General features: G+C 30.7%; 2 long non-coding RNA genes across 2 annotated transcripts; one reads left to right on the top strand and one right to left on the bottom strand.

The window, feature by feature from the left end:
- Positions 1 to 12,258: 12,258 nt before the first annotated feature.
- On the top strand, positions 12,259 to 14,156 carry LOC113784667 (uncharacterized). Its single transcript, XR_003470773.2, has 3 exons — positions 12,259 to 12,404; positions 12,642 to 13,448; positions 14,018 to 14,156. It is a non-coding gene; the product is annotated as an uncharacterized lncRNA (long non-coding RNA).
- LOC140918988 (uncharacterized) lies at positions 13,762 to 16,227 on the bottom strand. The gene is made up of 2 exons (XR_012161506.1): positions 15,460 to 16,227; positions 13,762 to 15,344 (listed from the first exon to the last, which is right to left on the bottom strand). It is a non-coding gene; the product is annotated as an uncharacterized lncRNA (long non-coding RNA).
- Positions 16,228 to 16,439: the final 212 nt, after the last annotated feature.

Raw genomic sequence — 16,439 nt, forward strand, 5'->3', positions numbered from 1 at the left:
TTGTGAAAATGACCATTATTAAATTATTACTTTTTGTGACTGCTATTAACAATTGATTTTTATTTCAACTTGACATAAACATGACTTTTCTTCATGGGGATCCCATTGAGGATGTTTACATGACTTGGACTTGATGTTTCTAATAAAAATCTTGTTTGTAAACTCAAGAGATCTCTTTATGGATTAAAGCAAGCAAGTCGACAATGGAATACCAAATTATGTTCATCTTTAAAACAGTTTGGTTTTTGTCAATCTAAATCTGATTATTCCTTGTTTACTAGCTCTACTCCTGTTGGTTTTACTGTCATTCTTATTTATGTTGGCGATCTTCTAATTGCTGGAAACAATTTGAATGACATTGAATCTATTAAATCTTCTTTGCAATATGTCTTTAGCATTAAAGATCTCGGTGTGTTGAAATATTTTCTTGGTTTTGAAATAGCTCGCAATACCAATGGTATTTCCTTATGTCAAAGGAAGTACTCTTTGGATCTCCTTGAAGAAACTGGGTTGCTTGGTTCAAAACCATGTTCCACACCAATGGATGCTAATTTAAAATTGTCTATTTCAACTAGCCAGCCTCTTTCTAATGCCACTGTTTTTAGAAAAGTGATTGGACAATGTTAAAACTCAATAGTATAAACTTTAGTAAAAATAATATTTCAACTCAACTAACACAATGTTAAAATTATACTATTATTTACATTCCATGTCCTACAATTAGGGGTGTTCATGATACAAAAACTGAACTGAATTGGACCATATTAGTAGTTTTGTTTAGTTTTTGAAAATCATTTTCGAAACAATTTCAGTGCAGTTCTGAACCGGTTTGAAACTGGTTTATAAATATATACCACTTTAATATTATGAACTTTTTTTTAGCTGAAATCGATTTCGAACTAGTTATTCGGAAAAAAGAACTTTGAAATTCTTTTGACAAAACAATATCGATTTTTTTTTCGAGAAAAATAGATGTAAAAGTTTCCCAATAAAAAGTTTCTAATATTTTTCGAAAAAAAATTTTAAAATTCTTTTGACACAAAACTTTCGAGAAACTTTTATTTTTAAAATTTTTTCAATAAAAAAGTGTTTCAATATATATATACAAACACACACACACACAATTTGTTCCACTCAAAATTAATGTATATAACTCAACAACATTACATAATAGTTTTATGGCAGAACAATCGTATTTATAATATTACTGAGTCATTTCTATATTTAGTATAATAATAAATTTTAACATGACAAAACTATTCTATGTGTTCTTTTAGATCCAACTAGTTTCAGTAAAAAAACAACTTTTCTAGATCAAGATATAAATATTTTAACATTACTAATGAAGAGCAACTTATAAAACAAAACAATCCACTTAATAAAATCACGAAAATTTATAAAATTAATATAAATTTATAAAAATTTACTGTAACAAAGTAATAGAAATAAGATTTTAAGTCCAATTAATTTTACTCAAAACCAATTTATATTGCTTTTGTTATAACCATTTTAAATCAACTACGCCCTAATCTTTTTATGCAGAAAACACTATAACTTTATCAATTTAATTAAAATATAAAATAATGTCTGATTTGAATAAAAGATAACATTGTGGAAAACTTAAAATATCTAGTTTATAAATATAATATTTATTATGCATAATAGACATTCAATTAATACAATATAATAAAATAAGGTATATAGATACAAAAATGTAACTATATATTTTTTTTCAACTTAGAACTCCTTTTTCTCTTTTAATTTTCAACAAAAATTAGTGAAACCGGTGCCTATTTCATGGAAATTAAGTATTTTTTCTAACGGGACATAAATCAACTCCAAAAACTATTTATGAAAAAAGTTATGAACAAAACATTGAAGGGGTACCGTACGTGTTCAAAGACAAAATTATACTAATTTAATTTCAAGCTTTATATTCTTAAATTCATCTGTTCAATAAAATACATTTAAAATTCTATATAAGAATCAATTAATTATCAATACTAAACAATTATCATCTCATCACCACCTCAACTACAACATTCAACGCACACTATTTCTATTCTTTTATTCCTATTATTAATTTATATTTTTATATTCTATTTTTTAAAATTTATATATTGGAAGATTTATAGGCACACTCCTTCAAAGTGAGTTACATCCCTTATAAAGACCTCAATAATATTTAGTAGGTATTATGCACTCAATTTTTTAGTCATTCAAATTAATTATATTTTATCCTAAATCATTCATGATATGAAATTAACTATTCTACTTACTATATAAATAATCCAATATACCATAAAAAAGAACTAAAATTTATTAAATATTTATCATTCAAATTTCTAATACGATATTTTATCGCTAAGTTATCGTCACATACGATTTTATAAAAAAATTAATATATTTATCTTATTTTAATAATAATAGTAGTAGTAATAATGATGATATAATTTAGACATAAAAAGTTGGGTGTTACGTATTCTAGCTATTACATTTATAGTTGTGAAATTTCTCTCTTAAAATTGTATTATGAGGTGGCTCCATAGATCAAACACATGCCCTTTGTGTCGTAGACCTATCTCATGTATTCTCTTGTTTTGTTAATAGAAAGTTTTCTTTTTATTATATTTGAGTATTCTTTACCTTTAGTCTCTTTCATTTTCTATCCTTTTAATTTATCTATTATAGTAGTGAATATATGGTATTCTATTCATGACATCACTTCATTCTATACCATAAACAAATTTATTTTTATAATTATTTTGATAAATTCCATCACAAAACATCAATAAATATCACTTATTCAAATTAATCAAATAATATTATACTATTAATTAACTTGCTAAATTCCGATATCAACTATAGTTGACATCAATAATAAAAACATAACTATTGCACTCTATCATCTACTACCGTATTATCAATTAAATAAAGAAAAAAATAAACAAATAAAGAAAAAATAAATAAAGAAAAAATAAACAAATATTGCACTCTATCATCTACTATCGTATTATCAATTAAAATTATTTACACTTAGAATATGTAACTTGAATTTCATACAAAATTTGTAAATTAATCTTATGTTTGGTCTTTAGGTAAGTTTGTAAAAGCTATATATTGTTTATGTTCTCACTTCACAGATTCGTTTAAATAATCTTTGTAGGAAATATCTTTTAAATTGTTATTTCATTCCTATTTTTTACAGTTGTATTTCTTTCATTTCTATCACAACTTCATAAGTAAATCTCACTTTAATTCTACTATAAAACTCTTATATTCAACTAAGCAACCATCTTAATTAACAATCACTATATTAAAGAAGGCTTTATACAATATTTTAGTAAGCTTTTAACAACATTTTTAAGCAATGTAGATTCATGTTTTGTTATAGATAATAATAAATTCTTTCAACAACACTTTTTCTCTTAAAGCATTGTTATAACATATCATTTTGATAACACTTCTTTCTAAAATCATTGTTATAGTCTATCCTTTGGCAACAATTAATTCTTTGCTTTAAGTGATGCATAGTCTATCTTTTGCTAGTGCTTCTATCAAAATTTAAATTCATATTTTGTTTAATTTTTAAATAAATCATAATAAAAAACAATTAGTTTTTGTGAAATAAAAAAAAATTAAAATAGTGCATTTCATTAAATTTAAAATAAAAATAATTAAATGCAAATTTAGTCCTCTTATTTTGCTTAAAATAATTTTTGATTCTCTAATTTTTAAAATTATCCCAATTTCATAACTTGTTGTTTTTTTTTGTCTCCTCTAGTTTTTAGTTTTTATAGAGGGGGGCCGAAAAAAAAACGTATGAAGTCCAAAAAAATAGCATAACAATATATTCTTCCATAGACCGAAAAAAAAACTTACAACAACAAATAAAGAGTCCTTAAAAATACATTAATAGTTCAATCTACCCAAAACAATCCCAAGAATTTTATAAGAGACATTTGAGTTGTTATTTGATTAGCAAAAATTGATCTATTTGATCCATATCATGAATCAAATATGTCAATTTTTTGACCAAATTATAACTTAAATGTCTCTTATAAAAAGAACTAGAGAGAGTAATTTATAAGAAAAATTATAAAAATAACTCTACTATAATTACAAATTAAACTAAATTTTCCATCCTAAATTCCAACTTCATGGGTTGTGAATTATATCTAGAGATATAAAAATCCAAACAAATGATCCTATGATTCCAAAAATTTAATGGAAATTAATTAAATTAGTTTGATACTTTTTTATGGGTTTGAGTTCAAATTGAACCAAACCAATAAATCATACCGTAATTAATTTGAGTATAGTTTAATATAATTTAAAATAGTTCACCTAATACTCAAATAAAACAATTATCTTTTGTCAACATTGTCAATATTGGTATCTTAAAAAATGTGTTGTGTTTAAATGCATTTTAATTATTATATAAATTATTTTTGTACTTGGATTTAATAAACTTGTTTTAATAGTATAAAACTTTGAATTTAATTTGTATGCATCGACATTGTCAATATATTTTCCACTTTCAGTTAATCATAATCGTCAAATTATTAAAACCGTTAGTGTTTTATCCTAATTACATTTAAATTCATACTTATAGATGGTTGAGATGTACTGATAGAATAAAACAATTTACACTAACAATGCATAACAAGTAAACTCTAAAATTTTAGTGATTTGAAACAAATTAGATTTTTAAAAAACTAATTTTTAATTATTAAAAAGGTCAATCCAAATTTGATCTATTACTTCTTTTTAATAAGCAATAGGGGAATCGATTGTGTTGGCCCCAGACTTCAGATTTCAGAAATTTTTTTTTACCCTGCCCGAGCGTCGATTTGGAAATCGACTAGTTCACCTTTCAAGTTTAAAGAAATCGATTTGGACATCGATTGAGTAAATCTGGAAATCGATTTGGGAATTGATTTACAATATGACCGTTGTGAATATTCTTTACTAGTCGTTGAATGCAATAATTACTAAATCGATTGACATTACCGAGCAACGGTAACATAATCGATTGGGCAATCGATTGATGCATTTGAGGGTTTAAATAGGAACAGTTACCAATCGATTTCTTCACTTCATCTCTCCAGAATTCTCAAATTTTCTCTGCTTCATCTTTTTGCTTTGTCTCTGCAATCGTTTTCTGTTACTATCTACATTCAAACTACTTCAACTTACAATTATGGCACGAGTTAAGCAAACCCAAACACGCACTCCCTCACCATCATCTTCATCAAGTGGAAGAACCCCTTCACCACCACCTACATTAACTAAAAGGATTCCCATTCCCACACATAAGATTCTTGCCAAGGATAAAGGCAAGGCACCTGCTGTTAATCAAGAAAAATCCAAAAAGAGAAAGGAACCACCCACTGAGAAGCTTATGGCTGACGCCATGAAGGATATCTCACAGAAGAAGAAGAAGAAACCAGTTTCTTCACCCCCATTGAAGAAGGATATCTCCTTTGAAGATTTTTCTACTTTATCAGGATTGCCATTTCATGGAACTTCAATAGACGGAAGTTATGAGGCTGATAATTCTGACGAAGGATGGGAAGAAACGTTTGACAGGCATACTGTTGTTAAGGATCTGATGATTGATGGCTTTGTTGAAACCATTTCACTGCCTATTGGTCAAATGAAGGTCCAACATCGAATGCTTATGTATACTCTGACCCGGATGCTTGTGCCACGATCCGGTAACCATGCTGTAGTCCAGAAGTTGGATATACTACTGCTATAGGGATTGTCCAAGGAGCTCAGGATGAGCTGGGCATGGATTGTGCTAAGGCACATGTTGGAGGCTTCACAGAGTAAGCTTGTGCTGCCTTATTCTCAATTGATTACCAAGATTCTGAAACACTTCAAGGTATCATTTGTTAATGAAGAATCTTCGAAGACCACTCTAATTTTTGGAGAATCAATTGTAAACCAGATGCAATTGAAAAGGTTGCATGGTATTTGGATAAGACCTCATCCGAATGTTGAACCAGCTCAACCTCATCCTCAACCAGCTACTAAACCAGCCCCTCCTGAGTTTGTCGCAAAACTAATGGAATTTATAGAAGTTCAGATGGCTCACAATGCCAAAATGCAAGAGTCACAGGCCAGAATGGAAGCAAGTTGAAGGACTCTCCAGGCATCTCTGAACTCAGTTGTTCAGGATGTTGATGCCATTCAAGCGCATTTAGGCATAAAGGTGTCATTTAAAGATATAGCAGACATCGGTCGACAAGCAACAGAGGAACCAAACCCAACTCCCCTAGATCGTCATGCAACTCACGTTGAGGAGACACCTGCTGAGGGTAATACAACGGTCTCTGCCTCTCCCTTAGATAATAGTGAGGACCAGCCCAATTTAGGAGATTAGGTGTTTAGGATCTTTGTTGTTTTGTAATGACTTGGTGTATTCATTTCTTCTATATATATAATGCACTAGAACGTTTATTCCATTACTCTCTAAAATCATTTGCCATAATCTTTTACTATGCTCATTTGTTACTCTGATACACTGTTTTCTGATTTCAACCCCCAGTGCTTATGTTTACTAACATAGGGGGAGGAAAATTTTTTTCTGCCTTTTTGCCTTAACTGACAAAGGGGGAGAGAAATCATTAACTTGCTAAATGACTGCTGCATAATTTTGATAACTCTGATGACTGATAATGACTTATTTAAATGCTCTGATATTGTTAAATAACAGGTGTACTTATGTCTGATCTGATGCTCTGATATTCTGATTTTATGATCTGATAATGGTACATATGATGCTATGAAAATATATCTGTTGTTAATATTATGTCTTGAAATGCTCAAACTCAAGTTAAAATTGTATGCTTGTCACTTATGCAAAAAGGGGGAGATTGTTGGACTTTAGTCCTCTTAATTCTAATTTTGACATAATTAACAAACATACAATGTTCGTACATCATATGATAAATCTAACATTTTAACTGAGCAAGATTTCAGGAACAACAACTCAACCCTACATACTTGAGACAATTGCTTAGAACTCAAGAAATCAACAAAAGTTGAAAATCTACTGATCAAATCGATTAGGAAATCGATTTCGTAAAAGAGTTGTAAGGAAACTTGTAGTTTGTGGTTACACAATCGATTAGGCAATCGACTGGCACAATCAGTGATAAAAATTGTGAAAGTCAGTGGCAACCTGTTTTGTAGGCTAATCGATTGGCACATCAATTGTGCAAATCACAAAGTAAAAACTGATTGAAACAAATCGATTGGGAAATCGATTGGGCAAGTCACAGGGACAATCCATTTACTAGGCTAATCGATTGACAAATCGATTGCTTAAATAATATTTCAAAAGTAACATGACCTGTGACAAACACAATCGATTGGACAATCTATTGTGAGAAATTCTATATTGTTTTAATTTGATAACGACTGTCATATTCTGTAATTACGAGGTCATAATAATCAACAAGAAAAACGAAGATTGATTATCAATCTTGACAGTCTGGAGAATGATCTAGTTCACCATTCCAGATTGTTCTTGGTTTTCAAGGCTTTTATAGAAGCAGTTTTAGTTGATTCAGTTACAACAAATTTAACCAACTTCTAACCATACTCTAACTAACTTCTAACTATATTCTAACTAACTAATTACAAATCAATTTGAATTACATCCAACATGCCCCCTAATTCAAAGTGATTCAATTGACATTAATACAAGATTGTTCCTTATCTATTTGAACTTCACCCTCTTCAAGCTTTTAGTTAGGATGTCTGCCTTTTGATAATTGATAATGCAATGCTCTAGTTTCATCCTTCCTTTCATCACTCGATCTCTTAAGAAGTGAAACTTTGTTTCTATATGTTTGCTCTTTCCATGAACACTTGGATGTCTTGCGCATTCTCGAGCAAAATGTCCTTCTTCACCACATCGATAGCACAAGTTCAAACAACCATTGATTTTCTTAGAATTCATCTTTATCTCCACTCTTTGATTAAACAGTCTCTCACAAGCTGTATTTTTCACCGAAATCATGCCTTCTTCAATCAATGCACTCATGGTTAACAACACATCAGCTTTTCTCCCTTTGTCGCCTTGACCAATTGCAGTCTTCAATGCTTCAGATTTAATCTCCGTTACCAACTTCATGTCCCCTTTCAACAATCCATCAAGTGGATGCAAATCAGTATTGTTGCAAGCCAAACCGACAACAACTCTTGTCGTACTGCTAGGAGTTGCAACATGAGTCCTAGCTGCACCTAATGGCTTTCCTTGGACCTCACTCTTACCATCATCATTAACATCATCCAGCCCAATTACTTCCTTCTTTTTGCGAGTAGAAACTGCAGGAACCCTTCTCATGCTTCTTGGCACAATATTAAGAGTGATTGAAACATTACCATCTTTGTTTTCTTGCAGAACATCGCCTACAACAACTCTTGCTCTTACTCTGCGGTTGACTGTTTTCCTTTAAGTTATAGTTCTACAAGTTGTGCGAGGTTGAACAGTTGGGGTACTAACATCACCTTCACTTGGATTCAACATCTCATCCAACCCTTCAACCTCCATCGTTCTTGAAGATTCGGTTGACAGTGTTGTTTTGAAGGTTTTGTTTCTAGACAATGGTGCCTTCAATACAAACCTATTTGCACTATCAAACATCTTTATTTCACCATGCTTCATCTTCATTGAATATCCCTTTTCAAGTAGTTGTCCAACACTTAGCAGGTTGTTCTTCATTCTTGGCACATACAACACATCACATATGAAATATTGCTTGCCATCTCTCCTTTGAATTAACATGTTTCCTACTCATTCTGCAATTACATTGCTATTATCTGCAAATATGATCTCTCTTTTTACCTTCTCATCAATGCTTACAAACCAATCTTTGTGGCCAGTCATGTGATTCGAGCAACCAATATCAAGAAACCAAAACTGGGACGAAGAACGTTCTTCGTTTTTAACACTTTTTCTAGAACGTTCTTGGTTTGTAGTTGCCATCAACAACACTTTATCTGAAAACAGAGAATGTTCTCCGTTTGTGGTGGCCATCAATAACACATCATCTGAATCTGAATCCTCAACTGCCATTTGAGCTTCATCATCCTTTTTTTGGTCTTTCTTGGATTTGCATTCATTTGCAAAATGCCCCCATTTTTGACAATTGTAGCATTCAGTTCCTTTTTTGTTGATTTTCTTTTTGCCATTCGAATTCTTGCTGCTGTTATCACTTTTGTTCTGATTTCTTGAACTTCCAACCCCGTCATCAGAATCATATTTCTTGTACCACTTGAATTTACCCTTGTCTTTCTTGTGCTTCATATCACCTTGGCTGGTCTTCTTCCTAATCATCTCATTAATTAGGATTTTGGAATAAGCTATGTGGAAGACTACCTTCAATGACTCCTGAGATTTGTATTGTCAATTTTATACGACCAGTGGAAGACTTGGTCTTCATTAGGTCAATTTACTTTTTTGTTTGGCATCTTTTATATACGAAAGAAATAACTCCTTTAATATTAGCATATTATTTATTTATTCTTAGATATTTGAAAATAGAAAAAGAGAACATGATTTAGATAAAATAAGAAAGAAGGAATAATTTTATAATGTAATTTTGACCAACTATCTTAAGACAATAAGCATATTATGAGAAGTAGAATCTATTTTGGAGCCAGTTAATTAGGACCAACTATCTGATGACAATAAGCATATTTTGCAGAAGCAATTTAGAGCTAGTTGATTGTGCTATTATAAACTGACTTCAAGTGTTTCATGTGAAAAATTACCTGCCCACCAAAAAATATGTGGGAGATTACGAATGTCTTTGACCAACCTGTCTCAATAGCTAAGCTTATAATTGATTTATATGAGGTTAGAGATTCCGCCAATGGTTCTATTGCTTGTAATGTTGGTCTTTCATTTTTGAAGTTTACATTTTACCTAGTTACATGCTTGACTTTACTGTGATGTTGTAGGTAAGGAATCAATTGCATTGCGTCAACATGCAACATTATGAGGTAACACTATAGATTGATTATGTGTGCAACTTGATTAAGTGTTTTTATTTCAGTTTTCCTTAAATTCAATTTAGTGTTCTTATTCAATTTAATTTTAATTCTTCTTGACTAACAAAAAAAAAAAAAAGAGCTCACCCTAAAGCTCACTAGTCACAACTCACAAGACTCACAGGTAGGATAACGGACATGAGCACACAGGAAAGGCAACAACAAAAATCTTGTGCAGACCAGGTAAATGGCTGAACTTAACAACTTTTCTTGTTGTGGTCTCATGTAGTTACCAAGTATTAAGAAACGGTTTGCTTGTATAAGAGACTTTGAGTTCCAACTAGTTACTCTAGTCTTGTGTTCTTGATTTATATAAGCAAACAAGAGGTCTTGAAGTTCTTTTGATAATACTTATTTATAATATTGTTAGAATTATATAATGGTAAATGCAAGAAATAAAGAAAATTGATCAAGGTCCTTTTAACATATAGCATGTTACCCTCTAGGTTACGTGAAATTCTATGAGTAGCATAAAAATGTTAAATTATCATACTATTTAATTGAAACAATAGCACTAGTAGACTTGTGCTCTTACTAGCTTTATGCAATGACATTTGACATACGGTGACTGAAGATGGAGTATTGGAGCCTTGGAGGCAGTGATTTGTGTGCATTTACGCTTAGTAATTTTATTTTGTAGAAGAATAATGATGAATGATAATGATGATTGATATTATGTCTTAGGGTATACTATATAGTGATTATTGTGTATATAGTGAAAGAAGGTTTATTAATAAATGAACTATTATATAAATGTTTGTCATCTTTTTTTATATATATGATATAATCAAAGACAACAGTTTTGAAGTGTTCTTTAAATGAACAAATAAAATGGTTTTGAATGAAATATTTTTTAACTACAGCTAAAAACCGTTGGGGTAGCTCACTCCAAAGCAATCTTAAGAGAACAATTTCTCATAGCAATGGTGTGGAAAAGATAGACTAATTGTGGTAAAGAAAAATTAAACTTCCATTAATCTATCTTTCTTTCTTTACCACCATTAATCTATCTTTTCAATTGTCTCAAAGTTTTAGAGTGCATAATCTTGTAGTTTATAAAACCTATTAAATTCTTGAAATTTTTGAATTTAATACAATTTCAATTAAAAAAATTCTTATATACTTTCAGTTTTAATCTAAAACAACCTCGTTTCTATTTTCAAAATAAAAAAGTTTTTACTACCAAATAGGAACGCATAATAAGTGCCACAAAATATTCAAGTGAATCTTGAAATTTGACAAAAGAATGTAGAGAAATTAATTCGCATTGAAGGATAGTAGTGTTAATACGGAATGCCGAATATTTTACATTGAAATTGGCCATTAGTAGAACTGGTTATAATGAGAATAAAAGATATATAGCACTTCATGACTATAAGTGATTCATGATACGGTTTTAGTTTTCTGTCTTTCATTTGCTTTTAGAATCTTGAGATAATGGAATTTTGGTATGATAAATTAATGCAATTTATTTCAATTGTGGTAGTTGAAAAATAATACTAGTTTGTATGACTTTTAAGACGTAAAATTAGAAATCACATAAATTAGTCCATGTTACTTTATTTATTTTCACGCTTTTTTCAGAGGAACGATTTTTAGTGAATATTATACCTCTGTACTTAGTATGAATTTGAGGTATGAGATTGTGTATATGTTTCTGTCTGTAGTAGATGGTCTAGGCTCATGTTAACCAGAGAGTAAGGATTATCTTGTTACAAATTTTTTGGTGACATTTAGCATTTCTCAATTCAAAAAATATTCTAACTTTATTTTTATCATTAAAAAAAGGATAATGTTGATTGTGACAAGATAGTAAAAAATGCAAAGCAAAAATAGAATTGGTGGTTGATTTGATAATCACCACCACATGATTTTCGAGAAACAATGAGATAAAATTTTTAAATTCCTTACAATATTTCACTTGCATTTCATCTCCAACTTCTAATACATATATTATTATTTTTTATTTGGTCATACGTTATCTTATATTTTAACTCTAATAGCACAACATAGTAATGAATTGATTTTCAAATTCAATTCACGCCAATTATTAAATTATGTGCTAGTTAATATCTAGTTTATATTAACATAAAAAAGAAGAAGAAACAAAAATAAAAACATTAAAAGAAAGTATATATATACATTAAATTGTTTCCATATAGTTGAATTTATACCATAAAGAATTTAAAGATGAATAATAGAAATTTATGAAATAGACCCACGACACAAAGGACACGTATTAGATCTATCTGACCATTTTATAATACAATGGTCGTGTTAGTCTAAAGTTATTAATCTTCATTTGAGAAATAAAGCAATAGATCATTTATGAGGTTTACTTCCAGAGTAGTATATTTGTATTTGAAGTTTTCTTACAAACTAATTGCCCCTTTTCTATTTGTCCTCCTGAGATTATTTATTTGATTGCCTGCACTGTCCATTCAAGTGCAGGAATAAGAGAACATAACATAGCTGAAATTTTATTATTTTTATTATATCATAAAGTTAAGCAAGAGATTATTATATCAAATTAAGTTTCATGGTGTCCATTTCTTTGTATGCTGCTTCAGGATTGAGTTGCTTATCAGGAAATACGTCTGATCCAGCTCCTATTCCAGTATCCACATCACAGGTGACGGAGGATGATAAGCACCAGAGTGTTATCCCCGAGATCTCTGAGGAAACAATATCCAATGTTATAGCCTCGGTTGATTGCCATAGTGATGGATATGATGTCCAAAATAAACTTGCAGAACTAGCTGCACAGGTTAGAACTGAGGGCAGAACTGTTGATCAAGGGAATGCTCACAAGTCTTAGATCTGGGCCACCAATCTTACCCAAAGAAGGTCACAAGTCGTAAACTAATATTGTAAGTGGTTGTAATGTTACTCTACAATACAACCCTTTCATTCCAAATACAACAATAACAACCAATAGTCCTCTTAGTAGCTATTATGATGTCATAGTTTTTTATGCAGAAGACTAAAACTCAAAACAAGAATCATAGATACATGACGACGACATGAGCGAGGAATTTTTTATCATATTTCGTCAAGGAAAGTCTCATTTACTTGAGAGAATAAGATGGAAAGGATGGTTGTTAACCCTATAGAACAATACTATCTTTCAAATGATATTCAGTATCAAGTTTTCTCTAATTATGCAGGACATATTGCTGCGCATACATAAGCTAAGCTACTGAAGGATCTGTCTAGTACTTTGGTAAGAACTCAATCAGCTTGATGAATCTTTAAAAATTGGTATGTAAGAATATCAAAGTAGCAAGGATCAGTTCCATATTTATACAAAAAAGATGGCAAATCACAAGGTTCAAGCTGAGGCAATCCTGGTATAACAATTTCTTGTTCTAACAAAGGTAAATCCGACCATCCCTTAAACGCATGAAAATTTATGTTATTGACAGAACAAGCTTGAGTGAGAAAAACAGCAACATGTAGTTCAAATTTCTTACTCTACTTCAGTATATTTGTTTTGAGAGATTGATTACCAAAGCTGACTTCCAATTGAGTTGTTGGTCTCAATTCTATGATGTAGTGTTGAAGACTTGTTATAGTTTCCAATATTTTTGGTCTAGTTCCAAAGTCAATATTCCATTTAAGCAATATATTGGTTCTAATCAAAATAAGATATTGAAACAAGACAATCCTTCAAATGAAATAAGACAAATATTCAAATCCAAAACTGAATCCATTTTTAGAATCATATGTCACAAACGACTAATTCATAATGTATATATGTTGTATACTCTATCTTGGGAAAGATCATTAAAAACATTATTGATTGTGTTACATCTATTGTTCTTTGGGGCCAAGGACTAAGCTTATACAATCATATATATAAATATCATATCAAATGCTTCCATGATGCATTTCAACTCTTTTTACTCTACTTTATTTATAAAATGTACACATTTTTGTATGACAGTTGACAGTGCTGTCCTACGAGATAAATCTTTTGGAGAAACCTGACGAGCCGATGACATGTTGCATCAACCATATAGCTACATATATTCCAAGGCGATAACTGCTACTTCATTAACAGGTGCCAATGCAATGAGAGGTGGCTCCATAAACAAGAATCAAAACAAGAATCATAGATACATGATAACGAAATGAGCGAGGAATTTTTTATCATATTTCGTCAAGGAAAGTCTCATTTACTTGAGAGAATAAGATGGAAAGGATGGTTGTTAACCCTATAGAACAATACTATCTTTCAAATGATATTCAGTATCAAGTTTTCTCTAATTATGCGGGACATATTGAAATCATGTTGAAGCATGACCCAAATAATATTCAATTTTTTATTAAAAAGAAAAACTCACAGCAGTGACTTTCTGCATGAATCTTCCAATCAATTGCTTGATCGCAAAGGATAAGATATAAATCCTCACACGCAACCAATGAAAACTGTGAGGTTCAAGAAGCAAGATGAAGAAAGAGAAGACCTGCAATGAAGAATTGATATCTGAATATTTGTATCAGAGTGCAAAAGAGAAAAAGCTCTGAAAACCATACCTGCTGCCATGATCTTACCACAGAGATTGTGAAGGATCTCCACTGTTTTTGTGCAACATTTTATACCTTACTGATTTTGATTGGTTAAACATCTCTTGTGGGTACATTACAATGCTTGTTTTCAGACCACATAAGAATACTTATAAACCAACCAAAGATGCTGCGCATGCATAAGCTAAGCTACTGAAGCAATAAAATAACTGCTAAGCTAGACAGATCTACGACTTGTGAGCATCCACTCCCATCATGGCTCTCAAAGAAGATCTGTCTTACTATGCTTCTAAATTTGATAAATCAGGATTCACAGGTGGCCTTGACTACAATGCTTGTTTTCAGACCACATAAGAAGGCTGAACCATTATGCAGCAAATCACAAAGCATAATAGTATTTAGATATAATTGGTTCAATTAGATAATAATATACCACAAAGCAACAACCCAACTACTTGTAATTATTGCTTATTCCAAAATCATCTTTCTAGTTTCATAACAGTATTTCTGTTTCTGTTTTCATAAATGGTTACGACAATATTCCTTCCCCGTTTAATTCTAGAATATTTATTGTGCATAATACAATTCGAAACCATGTGACAGGAACTGTTGAAATTGATTAAGGGAATGAATTGGGAACTGTCGAACCCAAAAGAAGCTGAATTTGCCAAAGTTGGGGCAGAACTGTTGATCAAGGGAATGCTCACAAGTCGCAGATCTGGGCCATCAATCTTACCCAAAATCTAAATTATAAATACACAGAAACATAAAAATCTATATTATAAATACACAGCATGAAATATAAAAATCTAAATTATAAATGCAAAAGATTTAGTCTAAAAATAAAGATGTTATTACCGTTGAAATGGATTCACGCGAGAGAGGTGTATTTCCCATGGGCTTTTTTTATTATTTGTGATCCAAGGGTTTGAAAAACCAAAACTACAAATTACCTATAAATTAGGGCACTTCTCTTTATTGTTGCATTATCTGCAAACTGTTCTTTTGATATCAATTGAAAGGTTCTATTTCCTACTTTATTCATCTTCTTCGTTTAAGAGAGCTCTTCTCACACTCTCTGCCGCATCCACTCTCTCAACGCTGCTTCTTCTTCTGTTCATTCATTCTTTTTAAGGTTTCTTTTTCAATCACAATCACAATCATTCTTTTCTTTTTAACTTTTTCTTTTTTTACCTGATGAAATGAAACCCTGTTATTTTATATTCTTGTGTTGACTCGTCCACTTTGTCAATTTTTCTCATTACTTTTAATATTTTATTTATATATTTTCTACTTTTCTTATTTGATTTTTTTCTTAATCATTTTCAGTGCAAAATAAAAAATAAAAAATAAAACTTTAATTTGGAGAAATGGAACAACAACAACATTATAGAAGAATGGTTATATTGGGAGAAAATGAAAGAGTCACTATTGAATTGTTTTATCCTATTATCAACGGTTTTTATGAAATGATTCCTACTATTCCTGTTAATAGAAACATCATTTTCTCACATATGTGTATCCAAGATGGTCGCTATTTTCTTTTTGAAAGCAACAACAACGAGTTTCTTCTTAGAATAAAAACTCAAGATATCATACCAATTTATGGTCAAGGTGGCCACTACGTTATTGGAGAAAATAACGTCAATCAACTTAATCAAATTCCAACACAAAGAACAAATGTCGAAGCTACCCGATGCTCTGTTCAGAATCTTGAAAGAATTACAATTGATGAAGAAACTACTGCTGATAATTTAACATGTTCCATATGCCTTGAGGAGTTTTTACTTGGATCGGAAGCAATTCATTTGTCTAGTACATGTTCACACATTTATCAT

This window comes from Cicer arietinum, chromosome 8, assembly GCF_000331145.2.
Source record: "Cicer arietinum cultivar CDC Frontier isolate Library 1 chromosome 8, Cicar.CDCFrontier_v2.0, whole genome shotgun sequence".
NCBI lineage: Eukaryota > Viridiplantae > Streptophyta > Magnoliopsida > Fabales > Fabaceae > Cicer > Cicer arietinum.